Source organism: Diceros bicornis, chromosome 9, assembly GCF_020826845.1.
Source record: "Diceros bicornis minor isolate mBicDic1 chromosome 9, mDicBic1.mat.cur, whole genome shotgun sequence".
NCBI lineage: Eukaryota > Metazoa > Chordata > Mammalia > Perissodactyla > Rhinocerotidae > Diceros > Diceros bicornis.
In genome coordinates, this window is record NC_080748.1 from 56,421,997 (window position 1) to 56,449,758 (window position 27,762).

The 27,762-nt window shown below is 40.9% G+C and overlaps 2 long non-coding RNA genes across 2 annotated transcripts in view; both read right to left on the reverse strand.

Annotated features, from left to right (window-relative positions):
- The window catches only part of LOC131410272 (uncharacterized), a 220,920-nt gene that overhangs the window by 165,033 nt on the left and 28,125 nt on the right, over window positions 1-27,762 (reverse strand). The gene's annotated exons all lie outside the window — the stretch shown is intronic.
- On the reverse strand, window positions 12,346-20,553 carry LOC131410275 (uncharacterized). The gene is made up of 3 exons (XR_009221214.1): window positions 20,515-20,553; window positions 13,012-13,159; window positions 12,346-12,593 (listed from the first exon to the last, which is right to left on the reverse strand). It is a non-coding gene; the product is annotated as an uncharacterized LOC131410275 (long non-coding RNA).

Below are 27,762 nucleotides of genomic sequence, written 5' to 3' on the forward strand. Positions count from 1 at the left end.
GCTGCAATGGGTCCACAAGAGGAAGAGCACTGTGCACACTGTAAAGGAAGCAGAAGTTTGACATCATTGTAGCAGATATTACTGGAAGAAATATCAACAGCACAGGGGAAGTTTAGCTCCTCTTCACATAGCGGTCAACATCCCTTCAGGTATTTATGAAGTGCCTGCTAGGTGCCTAAGCTTGCTGGAAGCCAGGATGGCTCCACAGATCTATGGCCCATGAGAATCAGCACAGTCTCAAAGTGAGTGGCCAGCAATGGCAGGTCATTGAGAGTTCCACATGTCACATGTGAAGGTCATAAGGAGGGAAGTTACCTTCCTATGTCAGTCAGGGTTCTCCAGAGAAATAGAACTAATAGGATAGATATCTATAGCTATTAATCAATGTTTATACAGAGAGAGAGAGAGTGATTGATTTTAAAGAATTGGCTCATGTGATTGTGGAGGCTGGTAAGTCTGAAATCCATAGGACAGGTCAGCTGACGAAATTCAGACAAGAGCTGAAGTCAAGTCTGGAGTCTAAAATCTGTAGGGCAGGCAGGCAGGCTGGGAATTCAGGCAGGGTTTCTATGTTACAGTCTTAAGACAGACTTCTTTCTTCTCTGGGAACCTTCAGTCTTTGTTCTTATGGCTTTCAATTGATTAGATGAAGCCCATGCACATTATTGAGGATAATCTCCTTTTCTTAAAGCCAACTAATTGTAAATGTTAATCACGTCTTCAAAATACCTTAACAACAACATCTAACTAGTGTTTGACGGAACAACTGGGCACCATAGGCTAGCCAAGTTGACACATAAAATTAACCCTCATACTTTCCAAAAAGTGTTAGAGGTGAAGCTTCTTTTGAGGAAAGATGCCTGTTCATCAGTAAGGAATCCCAGCTTCACAAGCTATAAAGAACTGATACTATACTCATGTCTAGTGTAAGAACATCTGAGATTACAAGTTTAGTCCCCTTAGTCTGTGCTTATGATTAAGTGGATTTTCATACAGACTTGTGGAATCCAAGCTGTTGGTTAGCAGAGGAGCTACAGCGGTTCCTCTCACAGCTGCGTAGTATGGGGGGAGGAGGGACTCTCTACTGTATTTATAGTGCCATGAGCAGAGATAAACTAGGTGTTTGAATACATTGCATTGGATATATAAATGCTCACTTATTAATGAAGATATTGTCTACTATTAATTAATTTATTATGTATCATTTATCAGTGACTCTTTTAAAGAGGACTGAAGATATCATAGAGGAAGGAAGCATTTCATAACTAAACTGTCAATGCCTGGTCCCCTCCAAAAATCACTTTTCCCGCCCACTACATACCTTTCTACGTCTTTGGTCTCTGGGCTCTGTATGAACAGGGTGTTAAAGGATTGACCTTTTCTACCCATGAATGAGAGAAAAACAGATGTTTTGCTTCTCAAGGAGACAGAAAAGATGGTTCCCAGAAAATGGAGACTAGAAAATTTAATATTCCTCCCCCCCAAAAAATCCAGAATGGGTTACTAAATAGATTGTTTATGAGTTTTTTAAAAAGAGAGACAGAGCACATTGACCTCTGGAGATAACATGAGCTGAACTCGAGTAAGTAAGGTCAAAATACTTTTCCTTCCTGACTTCATTGCTGATCTCACAAGTGTAATACTCTAGACACAGTATACTATATTTTTGCAAGGCATTTGACAGCTCACTCATGATATCTTTTTGGACAATTTAGATAAATGTAGGCTAGATAATAATATCAATTAGATAGACACCTTGTTGGTAAGACAGTTCTATTCAAAGATTGTTGATTAATGGCATGATGTCAAACTGAAGAGAAAGGGCTAAGAACAAGATTCTGTTTTAGCCCTTTTCTACTGAACTTTTATTTTATCAACAAATTAAATGAATATGTGGGAATCATGTAACAAAATTTATAGATGACGCAGATCTTGGTGGGCTAACCAATCCAATAAATATGGAATTAACATTCAAAATTATCCACATCGGCTTCAGCAACAAAGAAAAACAAACAAGAGAGGATGTAATAAGGATAAATATAAAGTCATGCAGTTGCTTAAGATGCAGCTTAGCAGAAATTCGTGTGAAAAATTATCTGGGACTCTGCATCAGCTGCAAGTTCAAGAAGCCAATAAGATGATATGTCTGTAACACACACGCACACACACTCTCTGAATACAATAGCTTTTAATAATTGGAAAGGACCTTAGAAATTATTCGAGTCAAACCCCTCATTTTACGGAGAAAACCTGAGCATGCAATAATAGAAACGCAATAACTGATAGTAAAACTACATCTGGTATTTATGTGCGTTTTATTGTAGACATCATAATCTTGAGTTATTTTATTATGGTTTTGACTTGCATTTCTCTGATGGTTAGTGATATTGAGCACCTTCTCACATGCCTGTTGGCCATTTGGATATCTTCTTTAGAGAAATGTCTATTCGATTCCTTTGCCCATTTCTTAGTTGGGTTGTTTTTTTTCTATTGAGGTATAAGAGTTCCTAATGTATTTTGGATATTAATGCCTTGTCAGATAGATGGTTTGCATCTATTGAGGTTGCCTCTTCATTTTGTTTTTTTCCTTTGCTGTGCAGAATCCTCATAGTTTGATGCAGTCTCGCTTGTGTATTTTTGCTTTTATTGCCTAATGTCCATTGACAGATAAATAGATAAAGAAAATGTGGTATATAACATACAATGCAATATTATTCAGCTTTTAAAAAGAAGAAATCTTGCCATTTGGGACAACATGGATGAGCTGGAGGACATTATGCTAAGTGAAATAAGCCAGACACAGAAGGACAAATACTACAGGATATCACTTATATGAGGAATCTCACATAGTCAAACTCATAGAAGCAGAGAGAATAGTGGTTGCCAGGGGCTGGGAGGAGGGGAAATAGGGAGGTATTAGTCAAAGGGCATGATATTTCGATATTTCAGTTGTACAAGATGAATGTCCTGGAGATCTACAGTTCAGCATAGTGCCTATTAGCAATATTGTAGTGAATACTTAAAATTTTGCCAAGAGGGTAGGTCTTATGTTAAGTGTGCTCATCACAAATAATAATAACTCTTTATGAGTTATTTTAACAGGCAAGAATGTACTTCAAGGAGTGTAAGCAAGGTTGTGAGGAATCCAAAACAATATAACACTAAGAGATTTTCTATTTTAGCCCAGAATATAATAGAATAGCCTAGAAGGGAGTACTATTTGAGGCAGCATGGCAGCTGTACTCTTTCCAACACCAAAGCGCAAAAGTAGGGCCTACAGGTAGAAGTTATTAAAAGGAAAAGTTCAAGTTTAGCTTAAGAAAAACCTTTTGCACAACTAGAGCCACCCATGGATGGGAAAGGCCACTTCAGCATGAATTGGGTTCCCATCCCTGCTATAGATCTAAGCTGTAGACCCACCAAAGACAGGTGACGGACGTAGAGGGGATTCACGATTTGGGCTAAGAAGTTGCACTAGATGATCTCTACTTCCTTTCTATTTCTAAGATTCTATTATTTCAGAGAACAATTTTCCTCACCAACTTCTTTTGCAAAAATAGGCACTTTTTTTTTTCTAATCTTCTCTCCCATTTTTAGGAATCAAAGCTTGATTTAACACCTCTAATATTAGAGAACTTATAATCATAATCATTAGCTAGTATGTCTTATACACTCCTCATGTGCCAGGATACATGGCAAACAATAGACCAGCCATGCCTAAGATGTCTGAATACTCAGAGATTCACAGATTTGAAAAAAATGGCGTAATTTTCTTCTTGTTATTAAATCTTTGACTAAATGTAAGGGCAATATTCTCATTATTATCAAATATTTCCAAAGTGTTTTATAATCAGTTTTATTCATTTACTTATATAAATCCAACCATACACATCTAACAAGTGAACATTTACTAATAAATCTACTTTTAGAAGTACATTACAGTGGAAGTAAAAACCTATTAAATAATACAGCACCAATCCACAAAATTTAAATCAGTTTATTGCACAAATTGATTTTTTAATTGTATTGGTTTCTCACCTCTTCATTCTACTAAAATCTTATATGATTTAGCCCTTATGCTGGATAAAAATTTAAGCAGTCATTATGCATTTGGCAAAATCCATAGAATTATACAACACAGAGTAAATCCTAATGTAAATATGGACTTCAGTTAATAATAATGTATCTATATTGGTTCATCAGTTGTAACAAATGTATCACACTAATGCAAGACATTAATGATAGAAGAAACTGTGGGGGTGGGGGAAGTATATTGGAACTCTGTTCTTTCTGTTCAATTTTTCTGTAAACCTAAAAGCAGCTCTAAAAAAAAAAAGTCTATTAATCAAAAAAAAATTGAAGCAGTCAAACTTTCGTCAATCGTCTCCTTATTTATCCTTGGGCCGTGCCCCAAAGGGTCTATCACCCTGCATTCATAATTGTTTACAAATATCCCATCCATAGACATATATAGATACTAAAGATAGAAAGAAACAGCTTTCATTTATCTCAGGAATTGTCCCACTGTGTGACATCATCACAATCTGGAAGTTTAAATTTACCCTACTCGATTTAATATAAGACCAGGTGTCCTTAAGACCAGGTGTTCCCAAGGACAGTGAAATAGTCGTTCCCTGGTTAAGAATTTTATACATACAGAGTATCTGATCCCTTTTCCTGAAAGTCTCCATCATCCTTTTAACTCTTCTGGCCGTCTAACTAGAAGTTATATTAAGTCATCCCAAACTGGCCTAAGTATTCACTTTCTTTTGGTCAGTGGAAGTAGCTGTCTCCGTTCATTGAGTTCCTGTCACATGTAAGGCACTGTGTGGGGTTCTGGGGATACAGCTGTGTCTTAGGCAGAGTTTCTATCCTCAACAGAGAATGTAGACATTCAAAAAATTTTATAATAAATAAACAACTCTGTTCATCACAATCATAATGTGCACTCAACAAATATTGGTTGAATGAATGAATGAATGAACTCAACTCATTAGGAAAATAACCTGAACTAAGTTAAATTTTTTCTTTATACCACCTAGGAAGAGTTTACTAAGAAAAAATAATACCGGACAGAATAATGTATGCATATTCAACCTGCTTAAACTGAATATCTTTAAAATATTGATATAATCGCTTATTTTATGTTGTAAGTTTCAAATAAACCCTGCCTAGTTTTTTTTATTTAAGAATAATATTTTTCCCTAGTTAGATGGCAACTTCCTCAGAGTGCTTTAGGTAGGCTAAATGTGGACTAACAGTGTTAGGTATTTAGATGTTCTGATCAAACCTTGCGATGTTCAATCCAGAAAAGCAGTGAGTGAACTCTGCCTTTGTCCTATCAGCAGGATAAGGAATAACAATGCACCCTGTACAGGAACATCAAAAGGCATAGGCTTTTTTCCTCCAGCTATTTTCAGCTACTCAGGTGAAGCTGCGAGTTGGATATACCCAGGGAGGAAGTGGAAGGTGTAGGCAAGGGAGTGATTAAAATGATGGAATGAATCCAAGCTGTGCAAGGAGGGAAATGAGGACATGAGTGGGGCCTTCTCAAAATAGCACTTAAAGACATGGGATTACTCTTCAGTATTCTTTTCTCCTCAAAGGAGGAGTTCAGGGAGCCAACAGAGCATATAATGGGGTTTCCAACCAAGAGAGGATAATGGGAAGATTGTTTCCCACCTCTCGCCTTTACTGTTTCTCAGTATCTCGCTAGCTTCCTTTATTAACATCACATGTCTGAATCCTGCAGCTTAGAACAGAGCCTTTTCAGCCTTTCCTGAGTTAATCAATATTTCTTTCACTTAAATTCTCTTTCAACCTTCAAAAGTAACCTTTGTTGGTGACTTGCACTCTTGCTTGTGTGAAAGAGGTTGAATTGCTGGATTTGATCATTTTGTTATTTTTATCTGTTTCGGTCTAGCTAACTGCTAATATCCTATTTCCAAAGTTAGAACAAAAAGCAGGGTTTTATTCCTATAATCAAATAGGCCCTTAATAAGCAAACTGGGCTCAATAGACATGAGCAAAATAAAAACCAGTGTTGACTTTATTCCCAGCTTACCCTTAACCCAGTTATGAAGGAAAGGGAGTAGATCTCACCACTCCTGACTGTGGCATGTGCTGGTGGCCGAGAGGAAGGCATACAGCATCTAGCAATTCCCTTGTCTCAGAAGTCCTGCCCAACACTTTCATATCCATCTCTTTGGACAAAACCTAGTTATGTGGCCACATCCAGTGCAGTCGCATAACAAGGGCAGGCAGGTGGGAGCAGTCCACCTGGAGAGTAACGCAATGGACAGCAAAGCCACCAGCAGGGTTAGCAACTCATCTATCCAGATAGTGGAATATTTTTGTCCAGTTAGCCTCAAGGTGTGTTCAAGTCACCAAAAGATCCTTATATTCGTATCTGCCATCACGCCCAAATGAAAGCTGATCCCATGAGCTGTCATTATGCAATTTTCTGTTTACAAATCTGGTTCTCCCCCTTAGCAGACCCACTTCGCCCTAAACTTTAAGCCTCCACAAAATAGAGGCCATTTCATTTCATTTTTGTATCTGAAATACATGAGCTTGTCCAATAAAAATTTTTTCAACGAATAAATGAATGAATGAGTCAGTGAAAAAACAGCTAAACTGGATGGGTGAATCTGAGAGAAGAAGTGAATAAATATGTTCCAGGCATCTAATTTGCCCAGTTGGCTTTTTGTAGTTTTTAAATCGCAATTTATTTAGCTTTTAATTATTTCCTGCCTGATATTGTTTTTTATCCATTGGGGGGAGAAAATTTAAAAATTTTAATATTTACAATTGCTGAATTTAAAATCAGAGGCCTTAGTATAAATCTCCTCTTGAAAGGGCTCAGTGGACATAAATATGAAGGCAGTATATGTCCTCCTCATCTTCAAAAATGTTTACTGTGCATTCATAAGCAGTGGGTGGGAGAAATGCTTCCAGGAAATTTAAACAAGCAGGGACCCCTATCTCTCAGCTGCTTACCATCTATCTCGAAACATTTGGCATGGGACTATAAAGCGATTCCATACATTTTCCTCCTTCATAGGTGCACAGTCTATCAATAATAATACCTTTTGGTGATTAGTAATACATTAATAACAGAATTTTTGTGTTTTTCATTATCTCACATGTAAAATTGTTTAGACACCACAATATGTCAGCTTTTCAGGGAGATATCATGGGTATGTCGACTGTCTTTTTAATGAGATTTTAACCCTGTAGCTTCCTTAGATTAATAAGAATTAACAGCAACTAGAGGTAGTAATAGTCTTTAGTTTTCTGAAAGGTGGTGTGGGATCATACTACAGAAGGCAGATATGGATTTCACTTTCTACAAAGTGCTGTGTGCTTAGCCAACCACTTTCAAAATGGTTGGTTTGTACGGTATGGTTACAAAGATGAGTCAATACGCGAGGTAAAGTTGTATCTTGTGTTTCAATAGTAGCCAGCAGATAAAGAACTGGGTTGGTTTTGCATCCACAACGTTGCTTTCAAGACACTAGATTCACATGTGATGGAGGAAGAGGAGCACCTAGTGGTGAGAAGGGTCAGCTGCACCCACCAGGGAGCTGCCTGGAAGTCTGCCAGAAGGATTGCAGCCACATTTTTAAAAATGCATTTTGGGCATTTTAACTACTGGCACCTTCAATTCTTGAGATGGGTGTTTATCATGTCATTGACAGATTTGAGTCAACTTTATGTGTTTGAATATTTCCAAATAAAATGTAGGGATAATCAATATATACAAGATTTTAGAAAAAAACTCCTAACCTTTTCAAACATTTCACAGATACCTAAAATATATATGGTAAAATGTGCAGGTTAAAATAGTATATTTCTTAGATGACCTGAGAATTGTCTAAGTCTACTGACACATTTGAGTGAAAGAGCGTTGCCTTCTTAAGCAGGAAGTTAGTATTTCACTGAAATTATTTCAAGAACTTAGAAGTACCTGTAAATAGCTACTCTGAAATTCTTATTTCTTCTGGTGATGGATGCCATAGCATAACACAGTATTTTACACACTTTGGACACACAATAAATTAATTGAGCATTAAAAAAACTTTTAAAGTAGAAAGTAGTGTTAATTATATTTGGTTGGTGTTGATAGTGGTAAGGAGAAATAATTGGAAAAATTATGAATAATAATTTGTGCCTACTTTGATTCCTAAATTAGGTGTAAATTCAACTAAAATTTTATTCCCCTAGTAATCATATGAGTGTGTCACATGTCCTTGAGACCCTGATATGAAAAGACAGAATTGTGAAATTCAAATCGCACCTATAACCGTTTTGTTTTTATTCCCCAGGCTCCTTTTTCTAGTGGCAGACATCACACACACACACACACACACACACACACACACACACACACACACAGGCCAATCACCGCATCCCGTCCTTTGGCCTTTGGGATTATTCCAAGGTTGTCCAATCAAAGTGCAGCTTCCAGCAGTGGTATCTTGAACCAGAGCTGACAGGGAAGTCCCTCCTTTCCTCTTTGGTGGGCAGCTGTAACAGGTGATGCTCCAGCTGTAAGAAACTCATCACAGCAGAGAATGAAGTGGGATAGGAGAAAGGGGAGGAGAAAAAGCCCTGAGGCTCTTGTGCGTCTCTTGTTCTGATTGCCCACGCCCCTGGCTCCTGTTTCTGGTTCCTATTTTTCTTCCCCAGTTTCTCTTCCCATAAATCTCTGTGAGACAAAATCTACTTTGAAATATGTTTCTGCAACCTAACGAGAACTGACTTACACTGCATTTTTAAAATAAGGGGTAGCTCTGATCATGCTACCACCCTGGTCAGAGAATTTCCATTGCTTGAAAAATAATCTCCAAGATCTTTTGGATTTGTGATTTGGTTCTAATCTACCTTTCCAGCCTCATCTTCCTCAATCTAGTGAAACCGAATTATTCTTTATTTCTTCAAAACAGCTACTACTTTCCCTTATTCATTCTGCCCTACGAAAATTATTTTTTACCTCCAGCCACCCTGGTTTCCACCTTCTGAAGATCAAGATCAACCACAAATGATCCGTCTTCCATAAATCCTTCCTCCTTACTCCATGAATCAGTTAGAGTTAGGTTTAGCTGCCTATAAATGAAAATCTAAAATCACAATGGACTAAAGAAGCAAGAAATTTAATTCTTGCTCACATAAAAGAAGCCTGGAGGCTGTTACAGCAACAACACAGACATCAGTGTACTAGTGTTCTATGCCATGTAACAAATTAGCAAAAAACTTAACAGCTTTAAACAACTCACACTTATTATCTCACAGTTCCCATGGTCAGGAGCCCGGCTGTGGCTTGGCTGGGTGGTCTCACAAGGCTGAAATCAGGCATTGGCTGGGCTGCATTCTAGTCTGGAGACAAGGGAAGAATCCACTTCCAGACTCCCTCAGGTTGTTGGCAGAATTCATTTCCTTCTGGCTGTAAAATTCCTGGAGCACTACTTCTTCAAAGCCAGACACAGAGAAAAAGAGTCTCTGCTGCTTGGAGTCTCTGAATTCAGGGAAAGCATAGGCCCTCTTTTAAAGGTTCACCTGATTAGGTCAGGCCTACCCAGAATAATCTCCATTTTGATGAACTCAAAGTCAACTGATTAGGGACCTTAATTACATCTGCAAAATTCCTTCACCCTTGCCATATAATGTGACATAATCATAGGAGTGATATCCCATCTCCTTTGCTATATTCTATTGATTAAAAGAGGCAAGTCAGCACCATGGCCTAATGGTTAAGTTCGGCACGCTCCGCTTTGGTGGCCCAGGTTCCATTCCGAGGCACAGACCTGCACCACTTATCAGTGGCCATGCTGTAGCAGTGACCCACATGCAAAACAGAGGAAGATTGGCACAGATGTTATCTCAAGGAGACTCTTCCTCAACAAAAACAAAAAAAGAAGCAAGTCACAGGTTTCATCCAAACTCAATGAGAGGGGATTATATAAGGGTGTGACTCATCAGGGGGTCACCTTAGTGCGTGTCCACACAATCAGGGACCCAGGTCATCTATTTTTTCTGCTCTACCCTATCACTAGCTTCCATCCTCAAGTTCCCCTCATGGTCCAAGAAGGCTGCTGGAGCTCTAACCATTGTGTCCACCCGACACACTGCAGAGAGGAGGAAAGAAATAGAGCGAGAAGTATTCCTCCCAACTGGGTCAGTTGCCTATAAGCAGACTTTGCAGAAGTCCCACACAATATGATCACCTAAATCTCATTAGCCTTGGGTACAGGCAATAATGGGATGCATTATCTGTAGAGAAGTTATTAAGAAGCAATAAAAATAACTTAAAGTCAGTCTGCTTTTTATTATCACCATCCACCAACAACTCGAAACAGTTCATTCATAGAATACTCCTTCCTGAAAAACATTTTATTGGTCGTCTAAATCCTAAACAACTGGTGTGGTTACTGTTGAGTTTTAATAATATATGTGGAAGTTACAAATTAGCACATTTTTATTATTTATCCCCTAATAATATGGTACTCTACTTGGAAATTAATTCAAAGAACTCCCCACTGAGCTTCCAACAGCTAAGATTTCTGGACTCCCGTCAGGCACAATTTGTGTCTCCAGCTCCAGTGGAACTACACACTCCTGCATTTTAACACCAGATTCCGGGTACACAAGGAGAGAACAGGAAAGAAACAGAAATTGAATTACATCAATTCTTTCCTTCTGTGTAACTGCTTAGAGTTGGTATTTTGTGTTTAAATTTAAAACAGAGTGTACACTGTGAGATGTATTGTTTTTGTTTGGTGACTGCAAATTTTAATTTATACATGAAATATTTCACTTAATGTTGATAATCATTTTTACATTAAAATATTTTCTTCTTTTTTAATTGTTGTTTTAAAACAAAAGAATAAATTCGTAAAATAAAACATCACGCTGATGGTCAATTCAATAGTTACCTAAATTGTACCTTTTGCCGATGTTTAGTTTTATTCAACTTTATTTAATTTCTTTTACTTTTTTTTTTTTTTTTTTTGCTGAGGAAGATTCTCTCTGAGCTAACATTTGTTGCCAATCTTTTCCTATTTCGTATGTGGGTCGCCACCACAGCATGGCTGCTGACGAGCGGTATAGGTCCATGCCGGGAACTGAACCCCGGACCACTGAAATGGAGAGTGCAAAACTTAACCGCTAGGCCACTGGGCCAGCCCCTTACTTTGTTTAATTTTCTTTAGCTTTATTAGTTACTATAATGTTATTCATTACTATGATAGCCAATTATGTAGATCTAATTGTTTTTTTTCTATTTCTTTAGTTCTGACATATCTGTGGAGCTCAATGATCTTGAAATATCTTTCTATAAAATAAATAAGTAGAATAAACAACTACAGAATTAAATTAGCAAGTTTTGCTGAACACTGCTTTGAGATGGAGAGACCATAACTTCCTGTGCTTCTGAGATGAAAGAGGGAAGAACTTTATCCTGTCCCTCTGTTCTCAGGTACCCCAACCAGGTGTTAACATCAGGCTCTGGGTCCAGTCTGAATGATCTGGCCATGAGAGGACCATCTCGCCACACACACGTGAGCTTTACGAGTTCTGAGTCAAAATAAGACCATTTTTCACTCACTAATAAATTGCATGAGTTAGGAAGAGAAATTGAAAAAAATGTCTTGAAAGTGGGAAATAAACTTTCAGTTATTTTTGTGTGTGTGAGGAAGATCCACCCTGTGCTAACATCTGCCAATCCTCCTTTTTTTTTGCTGAGCAGGAGTGGCCCTGGGCCAACATCCATGCCCATCTTCCTCTACCTTGTGTGGGACACCGCCAGAGCGTGGCTTGCCAAGCAGTGCGTCGGTGTGTGCCCAGGATCTGAACCGGCGAACTCCAGGCCGCCACAGCAGAGCGCACGCACCTAACCGCTTGCGCCACCAGGCCGGCCCCCAACTTTCAGTTATTTTTAATGGACAGAAACGTTGCTGGAGTTTAAAGAACTTGACATTGCCTTTTGTTTTTCTGTGCCCACATTAGTTTGGAGGCATTCAGGCTCAACCTTTTATTAGTGTTCATGTGCTCCATCTATTGCATTGAGATATTTAAACAACAAATTAATGAATTCTCACCTCTTTGGAATAAGCAGGCTACATCAACCAGGAGCGGTTGGGGGGTAGACACAAAAACCCCATCCCAGATATTCTTTTCTCAGAATTACACAGATTGGAACTGTATCCTGGAACCTCAATCTCAAAAGATAGTTGCTGTTGTAGCAAAACACACACTCTCTCCCAAACCCAATAATGAAATGTTTATTTAATGCATTATCATACCTCCCTGTGTAACAGAGGGCATTCTATTATCATCAGATCTTTCTGTTCAGGCAACATACATTCCCTTCTACTTCTGGGTCTGCGGAAGTCCATCCATTTCAAAGTCAGCACCACTGGGAAACTTCCAGGAGAGGGCAGAGGATGGATGTCGTAGTGTTGGTTTGTGACTTGATGTAATTCTGACATTTTGTTTCCCCAAGTTCCTCCTCAATTAAGCTGGAAAGGGGGCAGGAACAGAAACTGCTGGTGCCCACTAGACTGTGGTTGGATCATCTCTATATCACTTCTTCCCTGCAAAGGAGACACAGTTAAATTAAATAACTTTTAATAAATGTTATTCTTAGTAATATTAATGTTATTTACTAAATAATATTGAATGAATGTCATGTATTAAATAATGCTTATTTAATAATATACTATAAATAATTCACACTGAATAAATGTTACTTATTAGATAATAATAATACATTCAATTTTAAGATTAAGCATCAAACCTCCAGTACGTTAAACATAGTTAAGTCAAATACAAATGGAAAAAGGATGGGGGGAGTGGTTACATTCTGGAGTTTACATTTGCAGCAGTGAGGATAAGATACGTATGTTAACTCCAAACCTCATAACCTTTCCCCACAGCGGGTGGGGGGGGGGTGGACAAATTTCCTGGAAAGTCTCTTGTGTCTTTTGCCCCATGGCTCTGCAAATGACCCACCATGCCCATCTACATCGGTCATTCACCAGCTCATTCTGCGAAACGTACAGGAGCCTGCGCCTCCTCCCATTTGCTGGGTTCTGGTTCTTTATGTGACTGGCCCACCTCCAAGTTCTCTGGGCCGAGAGATATGTTATCCAGGTGGGCCCTAGCAGAGAAAAGGTAAGTCAGACCAAAGGAAGAGAAGTAGTTTGGCGGCTCTGCCTCAGAACCTCCCCGTTCCTGCCAGGAGTTCCCAAAATGGTTCTCAATGGCTCCTAAGAGATTTGCCCTTCCCAGTGCCCCCTAAAGAGTAAGTCAGTAAGTGATTCTGGGGCAGATGCTCCGAAGACTACAGTCTGAGAAACTCTGATCTTTTAAACAACTGAGCCTGAGACCATTCTAATACTATAAAGCAAAGCAACGCTTTAATGGTGGGGCTTAGGTTAATGCCAATTTTTTTCTTTTTTTTTTGTAAGGAAGATCAGCCCTGAGCTAACGTCCATGCCAATCCTCCTCTTTTTGCTGAGGAAGACTGGCCCTGGGCTAACATCCGTGCCCATCTTCCTCTACTTTATATGGGACGCCACCACAGCATGGCCTGACGAGCAGTGCATGGGTGCGCGCCCAGGATCAGAACCCGTGCCACCAGCAGCAGAGTGCCACACTTAACCACTACGCCACGGGCCAGCCCCCCAATTTTTTTTTTTAACACAGAAATAAGTGGGAAAGGCTAGGATGAAAAGGCTAGGATAATCCAGTGACGCTAGGTGGGGATGTTCATGGGTAAAGTACAGCCAGAGAATCACAGCCCTGGAAGGAAATACATGAGGAACAAACTAAATCAGAAGCTGCAGCCCTGAAATGAAAATTAAAATGGCTTATTCAATGCCATTGAAAAAGAAAACCCAGAGGAAGAACAACTTCCGAAAATTGTGAAAATGGCCCCATGAAACCAAATGAAAGAGGGGCTCAAAGAATAAATTACAGAAAAAAAAATTTTTAAGCACACAGAATTTTTGTAATGTGCTGTTGAATAAGCCTACACATACACACACACACACACACACACACACACAGACACGTTTTTTGACTTTGCAATGGTAACCATCGATGTGAGCAGAGATGTCTCCAAGCAGGTCTTTCTCCTTTAGGGACCCAATTGTAAAACTGACACCTGACTCTCTGCCCCAGGCTGGGATGCTGAGTCTGCACCCAGGCCAGCCACTCGCTCCTGCTTTCCCCCCCAGTTCCATCTTCTTCCTGCTTCCCAGCTCGTAATCCCTCTGCCTTGTGCCCCATTGCTGTTCTCTATCTTCTATAATCTCAGACGTTCCTTCTCTATTGACTTCTTCTCCAGCCATAAATATAGTCACTGTCTCCCTTAATAAACAATACCCTCAAGTGCCCATGCATCCCCTTCTATTTCACTTCACAATGAACCTCCCCCCCCAAACAATCACTGTCATGTCCACCATGACACTCCCACCCTCTCCATCACTACAAGCTGGCTCCTGCCCCCATTACTGTGCTGAAAATACTTTGATGAAGATCCCCAAAGGCTTCCTCATTGTCAAGTCTAATTTCTTCTTTTCAAGCCTCAGCTCCCCCAAACTCTCTGTGACATGTGGCTCTGTTGACCACTCCGTGTCTTTGAAACTTTTTCCTCCTTTGGCTTCTGAGAAAACACTCTTAATTCTGCTACCTCATTTACATTCCTCCTCAGACATTTTTGCTGGTTAAATGTTGGTATTCCCCAGGTCTCTGTGCTCATGCTAGTCTATATCTGTGGCTCAAACTGTGGTCCCCAGACCAGCAATATCCCCATCACCAGGGCCCTTGTTAGAAATGCAAATTCTGTTGCCAGATAGCATACAGGACACTCAGTTAAACTGGAATTTCAGATGAGCAATGAATAAATTTTATGATTAAAAAATTTTAGGATAAGTATGTCCCATGCAAAATTTGGGACATGCTTATCCTTAAAAAAAAATTATTGTTTATCTGAAATTCAAATTTAATTGGCAGCTTGTATTTTTATTTGCTACATTTTGCAATCCGAAATGCAAATTACTGGTCCCTGTCACAGTCCTACTGAAACTCTGGGGATGGGGCCTATAATCTGTGTTCTAACAAGCCCTCCACGTGATTCTGATGCTCTGTAAGCTTTGAGGAGATGCTCTACATCACACCTTCGAGAGCCCTGATCTGCTCTCATGACAATGCTTATCAAAGTGTGGGATGTTCCCAAAGGCCTAACTGACGTGGGTTCTCCTGAATTTGGTTTAACCATGTGACCCACCCCTGTGTGGAAAACCAAGAGGAATGCAAGAATAAAATTGTCAAGTTCTTGGCTTTAGAGCAATTTGGACCTGTCTAGGTGTGAGACAGAAAGGTTTAGGAGACGACACAATGAGAGAGAATCTGTTTTTTCTGCTACTCCCTGCACGGAATTATGAAAAAAATAATTAGTCACTGGAAGCAGGTTTTCTGCACCCACTCCACCCTCCTCGGTCTCTGCAAGGGAAGATGATGGAGGTCCCCACGTAAGTTTGTGGATCTGAGGGTAGAGGAGCCAGTGCCTCTCTCTGGAGCTCCTATAAGCCACCATGGCTTTGGATTCTGTGGAAAGACTTGGACAGTAAATTGGCTGCACAGTTGCCTGCTCTTCCTCCCAGAATAGTCTTAAGGACTCAATTATGAAATTTTAGAAGAAAAGTAGCCTTAAATAGACATAGCACCAAACACTTCTAGATCACAAGATCTAACTGATTGCGAGCAATGCTTTCCTTCTAAATACTACATCTTACTGAGCACCCACTAGATGCTCTGAACTGTGTCGGATATGATACAGATTGTAACAGTTGTAACTGTGGGAATTACTGATAAAACCAGAAATATTGAAAGAGCTGGAATCCAATTAACTTTACCAATAATTGTGGTGTAATTCTTGGTACAGCATTATTATGTGGAAATAAAAATCTCAACAGCAAATGGAGGTTATTAAAAGCAGCAGCAGCAGGGATTAAGCCTCAGATACTTATAACTTTAGGATGAAAATGTCAAGAAGGATAAAGGGAAAATCATGCAAGCAAGTGAGACACCTTCCATAAAGTAATAAAGGACAGGTCCTTTTTTAAATGCTTGATGGAAAAAAAATGTCACAGGTTAGAATAATGCTCGTTATCATTTGTTGAATGTGTTCCATATGTCACACACGTGGATTTTCTAATTCTATGAGAGGTTTTAACTTAAAACTTCCATTGTGTTGACTAGATAATGAGTGACTTACCAGCTTCTTCACACCCAAGAAGTTGGAAAACCAGTTTGGCACAGTAGGTGGCACTGCCTCCCCTGGGTTTCTCAGTCAGAATCATCAGGACACCACTACTTAGGGAGGCATTGTTGATCTCCCCAGTCCTGCTGCAAACTGCCTCCTAGCTCATCCACTGCCATTCCCCTTGGTCACCCTGTGCCCAGCCATGTCAAAGTAGCCACCTCTCCCTGAAAGTTCCCTCAGCCAGCAAGGCCCTCTTCCCCTTCGCTCTACCTAGTAAATTTCTACTTATTCTTTTCTCTTAAGGCCTTAATGAAACATCACCTCCCCTGTGACACCTGCTGGGGCTTCCAAGCAGAATTTGCAATCCCTACTTCAATGTTTCTTCAGCACTCTATCAATTCCCTCAGTTACGCTGCACCGACACTTTATATTCATTCATTTATTTCTTCCACAAATATTTATCGAGCATCTGCCATGGATCAGACATTGTATCCAGCCTTGGAAACAGAAAGAAGAATGGTGCATGGGGTCTGCTGTTAAGAAGCTGGCAAGCTAGAGGGGAGACAGGAACATGATTACAAGATGGTACGATAAGCATGGACAAGGATGTGCAAGGAGGGGCATTAGGGATGAGGCACAAATTACTTAGCCTGGGGAGGGGAGCGCATCAAGATGCCCAAGGAGAAAAGGGGATGCCTAAACATTGTCTGCCTAAACAGACAATGGAAGGAGAACCAACAACGCAAAGGCATTCTGGGCAGAGGGGACAGTGAAAAGGCCGGCAGGTGAGTTACACATGCATGGGGTTGGGTAAAACAGACAAGTGGCTGGGCGTTTGGGAGAACTCAGAGAGACTGGTAAGAGATAAGGTTGGAGAGAAGAATAGAGATCAGAACATTCACATCCTTTTAGGATGCTTAGATTTTACCCAAGCAGCAGATTAGGAATCCCCCTGGTAGCATCAGAAAAGTACACATCTCTAGGCTGCACCCCGGTGGGATTTAGAAGTTCTGGGCAAGAGCCAGAAACCTTCTGTTTCCATGCACGTTCAGGTGGCTCTGATGCTTCTTGCCCAAGAAGCACATTTTTAAGAAATACTTCCATAAATGATAAAAAGCCTTTGAGGGATTTATACAAACAAATGACAGACTTGTGTTTTAGAGAGAACACTCTCAGGGTTTAAAGGAGGACGCCTTTAAGAGGAAGAGACCGGAAGCAGAGAGATCACTTAGGAGTCCTGTTCAGTGGTCAGATTAGGAAGTGATAGGGGCCCCAGCCAGAGAAATAGTCAAGAGGAAAACAAAATTCTCCAAACTTGGTGCCTAGACAGACTGGACGGTGAGAGGGAAGTCAAAGAGGACTCCTAGTTTTCCAGCATGGATGGGGCCCCAAGTGGGATATGGAGTACATAGGAGAAGTCAATTTAAGGGCAAAGATGATGCATTCAGTCTTTTTCATACAGAGCATTAGATGCCTGGACATCCAGGTAGAGATATCTAAGAGGCAGTCGAATGTCTGAGCCTGAAGCTTGGGGAGACAGAATGAGCCAAGAAGACAGATCTGGGAGTCGTCAGCCCCTGACTGGTGGTGGGAGACCATGAAACCTAGAAAGAGCCCCTGGTGAGAGGGTTCAGCATGAGAAGAAGAGAGCCTACGCAGAGCTCCAGAGAGCAAGCACCAGGTGAAATGGGCTGGCTGAAAAAGGGGAGCCGTGGAGGCCATGGAGAGCATGGTTAGAGAGGCTGGAGGAGAAGCAGGAGTGCGCCGTGTGATGGGATCCAAAGGAAGGATGTTTCAGGAGGGAGCACAGTGCTGGGATTAAGGGCATAGGTTCTGAAGTTGACTGCCTCCATGCCAGTCCCAGCTCCAGCACTTACTAGTTGGGTGAAATAGAGTTATTTTTACTCTCTGTGTCTCAGTTTCCTCAACTGTAAAATGGGCATACTGATGGGTACCAATCTCATAAGATTATTGTAACAGTGCAATAAATTAATATAAAAAGCATTTAGACTACTACCTGCCACACACTATGTACTTTTTAAAAACAGCTTTATTGACGTATAGTTGATATACAAAAACCTGCACATATTTTAGGTATACCAGTGTTTACGGGTAGAGATGTGTGCCTGCTACAGAAATCATGAGAAACTCTGACAAATGTCCTGCTAAAATCACACAGCTCTGTGCTCATGTCTGTGGTGTCACCCTGGTTTACGCAGCCTGATCAGACTTCAGAGAAGGAAGGGAGATGACTTTGATGGTGGCAGGCTTTTCTCCTACAATCAGCACTGATGTAGACCAAGTGTCACTCTCTCTCCATTTAAAGAGCCAGGTATGGCCTGTCGGATTCTTGCTTGGCTGAAACAGTTCATTGTCAACAAAAGCCCTTAAAATTTTCAGACTCCAATAATCTTTTATATGTTTTATGATGCTAAGCACTGGTCTCTTAACTAACCTATTGAAGTACTTGAGGAAATTCCATGTTCCCTTTTGAGGAAAATATTGATCCTTCCCACAGGACCCTGTGTGACTGACATACGACAAAAGACAGAAATCAGGTTCTTGAACTTAAATGACTTGTTGGCAGTTCTGCCTCCTTCTGGCCTCTAAAGTGAATGGATGGACTTTTCTGCCAACAACACAGAAAATAATGTAAGGTCTAGGTTGAAAAAAATTCAACCACAATCCAATTTAAAACCAGCCCTTTCCAAAGGCTCATGCAAGACCTCTGATATTAGAGAGTTTTATGGGTCATCTTACTATGCACTATTTCTTGTCCCTCTTCCAGCACTCGCCCCCTCAATGAGTTAGACAGCAGGAAGTAACCAATCTGGTTCATATTACCTAAGCTCCCTGCAAAAATGTCTTCCCTTAATTAAGATTTTTGTTCTCTTCCACTTTTGTACATGGTTTATACAAGGAATACGCATTTAAGCAATATTCCTATGATTTTGCAAGGCCAAATTTAGAGATATGGCTTGTTAAGTTGTGAAATGTCCCTAACACGAAGACCCAGTTGAAAAATTAGTTCTTGATTCCAGGCAAGAAAAACGTCAGTTCCTCAAAGAGCTAGCTAGCATCTTGCTGTCAAACAATGAGAATTATATTACCCAACTATTTCCCTTTTTGCCTTAGCTCCAGAAAAGTAGAAATTACTGTGCCCTACTGCAGTAACTGGTTTATCTCAAAGGCCCTGTGACATTGATTCCTCTGCTATATTAATGGGTCTCTGGTCTAAATTGTTTATTGTGTTTGATTTCGTAAATAGCCTCAGGCTTTTCTGGAAATAGGTGGGGTATCATTTTAAAGAAATGCATTTTAATTTTACCAAGAATTGGTTTCCGTCACAACATTTATCTCAGTCTTATTTTTACATTAATATTTTTATTTGATTAATTTCTGTTGCCTCTATTAGAACCTAAGTTCCACGAGGGGACAGACTACATCTGATCTGCTCACTATTGTAGCCTCAGTGCCTAGCATCCTGCCTGAGGGTCGATGGTTCCAGTGTCAGTCAAGTTAGACCAAGTTGTGCTGCAGTAATGAGCAGACTGAAAACCCCAGTGGCTTAAAACAACAAAAATTTTTTTTGTGTGCTCACTCTCCATATCCATCAAAGCGGTCGGCTGTGGCTCTGCTCTGCCTCATGTCCACCAGAAGATCGTTGTGGCAAAGAAAAAAGACATATGATAAGCCACAAACCTCTGGCCAGTGCTGCTGCTTTACTAGCCAACTCCAGTCACACAGCCAGGAAGGGGATGTGTAACCCTCTCAGGGAGAGGCACTGCAGGGAGGGAACAGAAAATTTGGTGATTGGCAATACCATATATGACAATTCCCTAGGAATTAAGTCATCTGGACTTAAGGTTACATTGTCTTAAATTAGTTATGTGCTCTTTATTTTTTCCCGTATATCTTTAACCTCTGGTGCATTTGAAACTTGTTTTGTAATAACCCGATTTCAAAGTATCTCACTATATCATTCACTTGGTTATATTTAAGTCGAATCTACTTCATCACACATAAAATCTCCCTCTCACGTATAGCTGAGAAAGTCTAGAGAGCAGCATATTAACTTTTCCCAACATCGATATAGTATCAGAGGCCTTAGTTGACGGTTACAGAGTCTGTGTCAGAGTTTCTATCTGCTGAGATAGGGTAGACCAGATAACGTAAAAGCCTTTCATTTCCAATACCTGAAAATCCTGGACAAAACATAACACACATTTTTTTTCAAGACATACCTGAGCTTGGAAGAAAATAAGAGAACTCCGGGAGCCAAATATGCAAATGAAACTGAAAACTGCAGCAGGAAGTCAGAGAAACAAAAGCTTAGCAGTTATGTGGATGAAGGCTTTCCCGTTCACTGTGGGCATTACAATTCCAGGCCTGAGGCGTTAACGGCTTCATGAAAGCAGAAGACCCCATTTAAGTTTGGGAGTTACAACTCATGTTGGGGAGTCAGGACGTCAGCCTAAGTAAAAGGTACACCTAGGGTTGCCAGATTTAGCAAATAAAAATACAAGACATCCAGTTAAATTGGTTATTTCAGATGAACAGTGAAAAAGTTTTTAATATAAGTATGTTCAGGGCCAGCCCCGTGGCTTAGCGGTTAAGTGTGCGCGCTCCGCTGCTGGTGGCCCGGGTTCCGATTCCGGGCGCACCGAGTCGCACTGCTTGTCCAGCCATGCTGATGCGGCGTCCCACATACAGCAACTAGAAGGATGTGCAACTATCACATACAACTATCTACTGGGGCCTTGAGGAGAAAAAGGGAAAAAAAAAAAAGGAGGAAGATTGGCAATAGATGTTAGCTTAAGGCCGGTCTTCCTCAGTAAAAAGAGGAGGATTGGCATGGATGTTAGCTCAGGGCTGATCTTCCTCACACACAAAAAATATATATATAAGTATGTTCAGTGCAGTATTTGGGACACACTTATACTAGAAAATTATTTGTTGTTTATCTGAATTAAGATTTAACTGGGAGCCCTGTATTTCATCTGGCTGTACTAGGTACACCAGAAAAATTACCTGCTGGTGTTGGGAGTTGATAAGAATGCATGCCTATCTCCATGTGGGTTCTCAGTAGGGAGAGAAAGGATCGCCCCAAGAGTTAACAATCATAGGCCTGCTTTTACATGGATTTATGATTCAACTTTACAATACCTGCATGATCCTCATCTACTAAACCATAAATTAGCATAATAAATGCTGCCCTCCCCCACCAGACCATGCTATCCCAGGATTCCTAGCAGAAGCATATACAAACCTGCTTCGGGTGGGGAGAAGTCACACCCTCAACTCAGGACACTGTGGAGGTCCACAGACAAAAACCTCACTAAAGATGAGCTCACAATCCAAAATTACAAAGCATGGGTAGGAGTGGGAGGGTGCTTTTGTACAGCAAGCAAAGTAGGCTCTTTCATTCACTAACTAAAAAAGTCAAAGGGCACACAGCTTTTCAGACATGCCCAGAGTGAGGGTTGTTCAAAGCTGATTTCTTCTCTGTGTTCCCTCAGGTGGCGCAAATCACAGTATTCAATTCCATGACTTCAGACTGTGATTCTCATCTGGCCAACCATATCGCAGAAATCCATCATCACTGCTGAGAGAAACAAAACAAAGCAAGAAAGCCAGTTCTCAGGACAGCAGGTTCAGCTTTCATGAATCCCTAAGGAGAGACCTAAGGCTCTTTAGGGCTTTTAGTTCCCTTTTACCATGGGAACCACTTGTTAACTAAAACTAAAGTACAGCTTGAGCAACCTGCTTTTAAAGGCTCGGCCTCAAAGCTTCCCTTCCCTGAAATCCCCGTAGACGGGTCAACTGTCCCAGTATGCCTGAGACTTTCCTGGCTTTAGCACTGAAAAACTCCTCGGTCCTGGGCAAACCAAGACAATTGGTCACAGGAAACATTCTTCATTCTAATAAAAGACAAATTAAGTAAATATGTGAAGGTGTTCCTCTTTATCCTCCTACCAGCAACGTTCAGGAAAAATAAGCTAATAATTATTTCTTCAAGAGGTAGGTTATGCAGAGAGTGTCTATAGTTGCAGTATATGTGTATAAATATGTGTATACACACACGTGTATAAATATGCGTATATACACAGTCACTCTTCAGCATCCTTGAGTTCCGGTTTCTTTCTCTGCAAGATATGAACAACCAGGGAACCATAAGGTTTTGGTGAGGATTAATGAGATCGTGTAGAAGTAAAGCACTTAGCTTAGTTCCCAGCACATGGTAAGCATTCAAGAAAGATAACTATTTTGATTATTAAGTTTCAGACTTTGTAGCGCTTAGATTTTATATTTCGGAAACATTTATTAAATGCTTCCATTTTTGGTTTGAAGTAGCAGCTTTGTTGATACTGCTTGATTATTCACACACAGTATCTCAGAATCTATTGACAGATGCAAATTATTTTCCCTTAGTGTGTTTGGACACCTATCTGATCGTTCATTCATTTACTTTCAAAATCCAAAAATCTTTACTGAAACGTAGGGAAAATAACAATAATCTAAATAATTACTTTTTTCACTTTTTAGAAAACAGACTTGATGGACTTTATCTTGTCTGCCTATTCTTTTTTTCCAAAATGTAAAACAGTGAAAATAGCTTTTCCTTTTTCCTACCTCTTAGTGTCAGTGACCCAAACTAATAGTTTTCATTTCTAACTGACTGATTTTCAAAGTATTCAAACTCTAAATAATCTTTAAATTGAGTGTATATTTTATGTCATCCATTGTTCTACTGATAGAGAAAGAGCTAAAATGCTCACCCCCCTCCCCACCCCCCACGCACACCCTGCCGCACTCCCCCATTACGTATCGAGCATGCGCATGTTAATAATCTTTTAAATTGCTATCAAGTTGAAGATCTTACCCTCCCTCTGTTAGAAGGATATAATGCTGAGCCATTGGATTGAGTTGTGCTAGACTTGCCCCAAATCACTCATATAATCTTGTTTGCTCTCCTTTGTGGTCAGAATATAGTTTAATGTCATGACTATTCTGCATAATGCATTGTTTGACATTAAAAGTCCTAAAAGGGATCAAAACAGGTGATCTAAACCAGTGCTTCTCAAACTTTAATGTGCATACAAATCGCATTTTGAGAAACTAGTTAAACACAGATTCTGATTCTATAGGTCGAGGCTGTGGCCTGGAATTCTGCATTTCTGGCAAGCTCCCAGGTGATGGTGACGCTGCTGGCCTAAGGCAGTGGTTCTCAGAGTGTGGTCACAGGACCAGCAGCACGAGCATCACCTGGGAACTTGTCAGAAATACAAGTTCTCAGGCCCACCCTAGACTTTCTAAATGAGGAACTCTGGGGTCAGGCCCAGTAATCTGTGTTTGAACAAGCCCTCCAGGTGACCGATACACACAAAGTCTGAGAAGCATGCTCTAAACAAGTTAATTTGCCTTCCTAGATGGACTAAGTATTGTGTTGTTTGCCATGAGGAAGGGAACCAAGGCTGCCTTGGGGCCAAGACAATCAGAATAGACAAGCCAAGCTCGGTTAACTGCAGAAAAGGAGCATTTAACAGATCCTCCCACGCTGGGGAGGGGGCTTTGGCGAGACAGGCCCTGCCAGGGTGCTGGCTAAAACCTCATCAAGCAGGTACGTTCTCTACATCCAAATGTATGGGCGGCATTGACACAGGCATTCAGCATCAGGGAAGTCTGACATCTGTTAACCAAGCAGCACTGGATCGCCCGACAGAAGGACTAAGCATGTACTTGAGGCATCTGCTAAGCATGTACATAAGAGATGGAATGATTGATTTCTAAGTATTATGACATGGCCTCAGGACCATGAGGACACTTCATAAAGACGTGATGTGCCACAAAATAATGAGAAAAAAATTTTTTTAAGAATTTGACATTTCCAAAAAAAGCATCAAAGTAGACCCCATGGGAAAAATTACATTATTTGATTTCTTTACACGCATTTCACTGTTTATTGTGGCTTAGGGTAGTCCCTGGAACAAGACTGCCTGTCTCTAAGTCTTGGCTGTACCATGTACCAGCTGGGTAATCTTGGGCAAGATATTAATCTCTCATTGACTCAGTTTCCTCAACTGTAAGATGGCGATAATGATGTTTTGTGAGGATTAAACATTATGTTAATATTTGTAAAGCTCTTAGAATAGTGCCTGGTATTCATTAAGTGCTAAGTAAATATTAATTTTTATTACACATGGGTAGAAAGGGCAGAAGGGCCCCACATTTTTTTCCAGTGCTTAGGGTCTTAAAAGAATGAATTTGTTCCCCAATGGAGCTTAACACAGCTTGTGAGAAATCAGACAAAGGTCAGAAATGCAAGGTGACAGCACCTGGAAGGATCTATGGGTCCCAGGGAAAGACCCAGCAAGAGCAATACAGAACTAGAGAAACAGTGGGGCTCTGCACAAAATCAGGTGCATATCAGGAAAAGGAATAAGCCTTAAGCCCTGGAGTATAAACCAGGAGACTTGTAGATGCTGGCCGCCCACAAGGGTGGTAACATAATCAGTAAGTCTCAGAACTTTAGGCTGGATCACGGGCTCTCACCTTGGCTGCAAATGAAATCACCTGGGGAGCTTTTCCTAATAGGCAATAAGTCTGCCTGCACTTTACTCCAGAGAGATAGTATTTCTACCTTCCTAGGCTGCTTGCTATACACATCCTTGAAAAGATAATCTGGAATAAATGCAGTCAGTGCCTCCGCCGGCAAAGTATGCAGAAACATGTGAGACCCATGGAGATGTGTCTCCCAGCACACTTAACTTTTATTGTCAGAAAAATTGTTATACGGATATCTTTAGAGTGAAAAATTTTATGTCCTCTGCTATGCAGATATCATAATAAACATGCAAAACTACAATGTCTATGATGTGAATGGAGCCCTCTTATATATGGTACCATTGAGCAGTTCACAACCTGTACAACTGTACCCTGTGACATTGTGTCTCAGCTTTTATATTTTTATCTTGCTTTCCTACTCTATCCTTGTTGGTTCCTATTCAACCTTGCTTTCAAACTACTTTTATGTTTTCAAGCATCTCATTCCTAATCATTTTCCTACTTCCACCCCAACTTTCCACTAATTATTTACCTTAAGATTTTGATACTTTTAGACATGATAAGCCCCATACATTCCTGAGCCTCATCTTTATTGTTAGCGCATTGGAGCAACATAAGGTGCCACCAGGACCAGGACACACAGATTAGCTCTCAAAGTTAAACTAGCAAAATCCACACATAATGACTGAGTTCTGTACAAATTAACCATGACCTGTGCTAAGGAAGAGCTGAAATGATTGATTTCTGAGTATTATGACACCGTCTCAGAACCATGAGGATACTTCAGACAGATGTGATGTGCCGCAAGTAAGCTGCCATCTTACCAGTTACAAGAACTCAAATTTAATCTTTTATAAGAATCACATTGAAAAGGTGACCAAACAAAACTGTGATGTCATGCATCTGGATGTTGCAACAACAGAAAGATGACCACTATGTAATTTTTAAAGGAGAACAAAGAAAAAGAAGTGAACAGAGACGGCCTAACATGTCCTAGGAAGACTTTGCCTCTGGTGAAGACCAACAGAGAAATACTCATTGTGTGGAACTGGGACTTCATCCTGTTTTCCCAAAGTCTTGGTAAGTGTTCTTTAAACCCCTGCCACTGCTGTATTTCAGTTCCATATTCAGCGAGTGACATCCCATTACTCATCTGCCTTTCCAACCACACTATCATAGGGAAGGACCGTGCACAGTGAAAGCATCTAGCTTTGCAACATAAAGGAACAGCCGAAGTGTAAAATGATACATTGGTATTGTGATCTATGCCTCAGCCTCTCACGAGGGGTGAGACAGTCCCTCCCCAGGAGCAGATCACCCCCGGAGCTCAACACTCAGAGCTGGATCCAGCATGGTCGCTCAGGTGTCCTCATGAAGGCACTTTCCCAGGAAGGTCCTACTGGAGTAGCCAGCTGGCTTCTCTAAACTCCCCTGCATTACCTCCTGGTGCCAGCTGGTCCCACTGTCAGCTTTCCTCCCTCCCCTTGGTGAGTTCCTGAGCTGAAACTTGTCCCCAACATTCCAGAAGTCCATGGAGGCAGAGCAATTCCAGAGGCTTTCAAGAAGGCTTCAGCTGTCCATTTTTGGACAAGCAAGCAGAATGTCACTCCCAGGACTGAAATGCAATTTCTCTACTGTTCAAAAACCAGAGTAAGATAGGGACTTGGAGCCACCATACCCACCTAGGTTCCACAGCTTTTCACTCTCTCATACATTCATTTGCACAGCACCCAGAATGGGACAGAGACCGTCAATAGGTACTGGAGACACAAAGACAAATGATATGGAATCTGCCTGTCCTGAGAGGGTTTTGTGTTAGTCAGGGGTCTCCAGAGAAACAGAGCCAACAAGATGATATATATGTATCATTAGAATGAAATCAAATGAGAGAGAGAGAAAGAGATTTCAGGGAATTGGTTCACGCGATTGTGAGAGCTGGCAAGTGCAAAATCTGCAGAGCGGGCTAGGAGGCTGAAGACCCAGGCAAGAGCTGACGTTGCAGTTTTGAGTCCAAAGGTAGTCTGGAATTCTTCCTCCTTGAGGGGATCCAGTTTTTTTCTTAAGACCTCAACTGTTTGGATGAGGCCCATTGTGGAGGGTAATCTGCTTTACTCCAGGTCTCCTGATTTAAATGTTAATTACAAATACCTTCACAGCAATATCTAGACAGGTGTTTGACCAAACAACTGGCTGCCATAGCCCAGCCAAGTTGATACAAAAAATTAACCATCAGAGGTTTATAGTATGATATGTTCCACAGACTCAAAGCAGGCCATTCACAGCCTCACCTCCACACTAATCACCTCACCCCCAAACCACCTCCACCATCACACACACACACACACACACACACACGTTTTCTATCATTGAAAGAAGTGCAGGATGTTTTTTAAAATAACCTGTATCCTGTGAATCCCTCCCTATAATTCTTTGCCCCTAAGCTTGCTAAACCAGGAAGCTTTCAAAAGAGAGAACTGCAAATGTAAATTTTGAAGCCTTTTGGGTTTCTTCAGAAAACTCATGCCAGAAGACACCCCTGCTTAGAGGCATTAATGGCTCCGTGGCTAGAAAAGGAAGGAAGGGAGGGAAACTTATTAACCACTTCTGCCTGCAAATTCCCCTCCCTCTACTTCTCCCAATTTTTGCCCAAAAGAAGCCCCCATTCTCACCACAGAGCAAGTGAAAAAACATTGGGGTGCAAGACTTGTCCCTTTCCTTGGAAATAAGGAGAAGTTGAGGAAGAGAAGTTGGCTTTCGTGGTCCCCTGAGCCAGACTGCCTTAACCTGTTCGTCTGAATCCCCTCATAGCAGCCCAAGGCCTACAGTTCTGGGGAGATTCTGGAGCACTCCCACCCCAATGTCCACTCCGGCCTCCTTGGAAGTCTGCACTTCTGATTGTTTAAACCACTCATTCCGTACTTACTCAC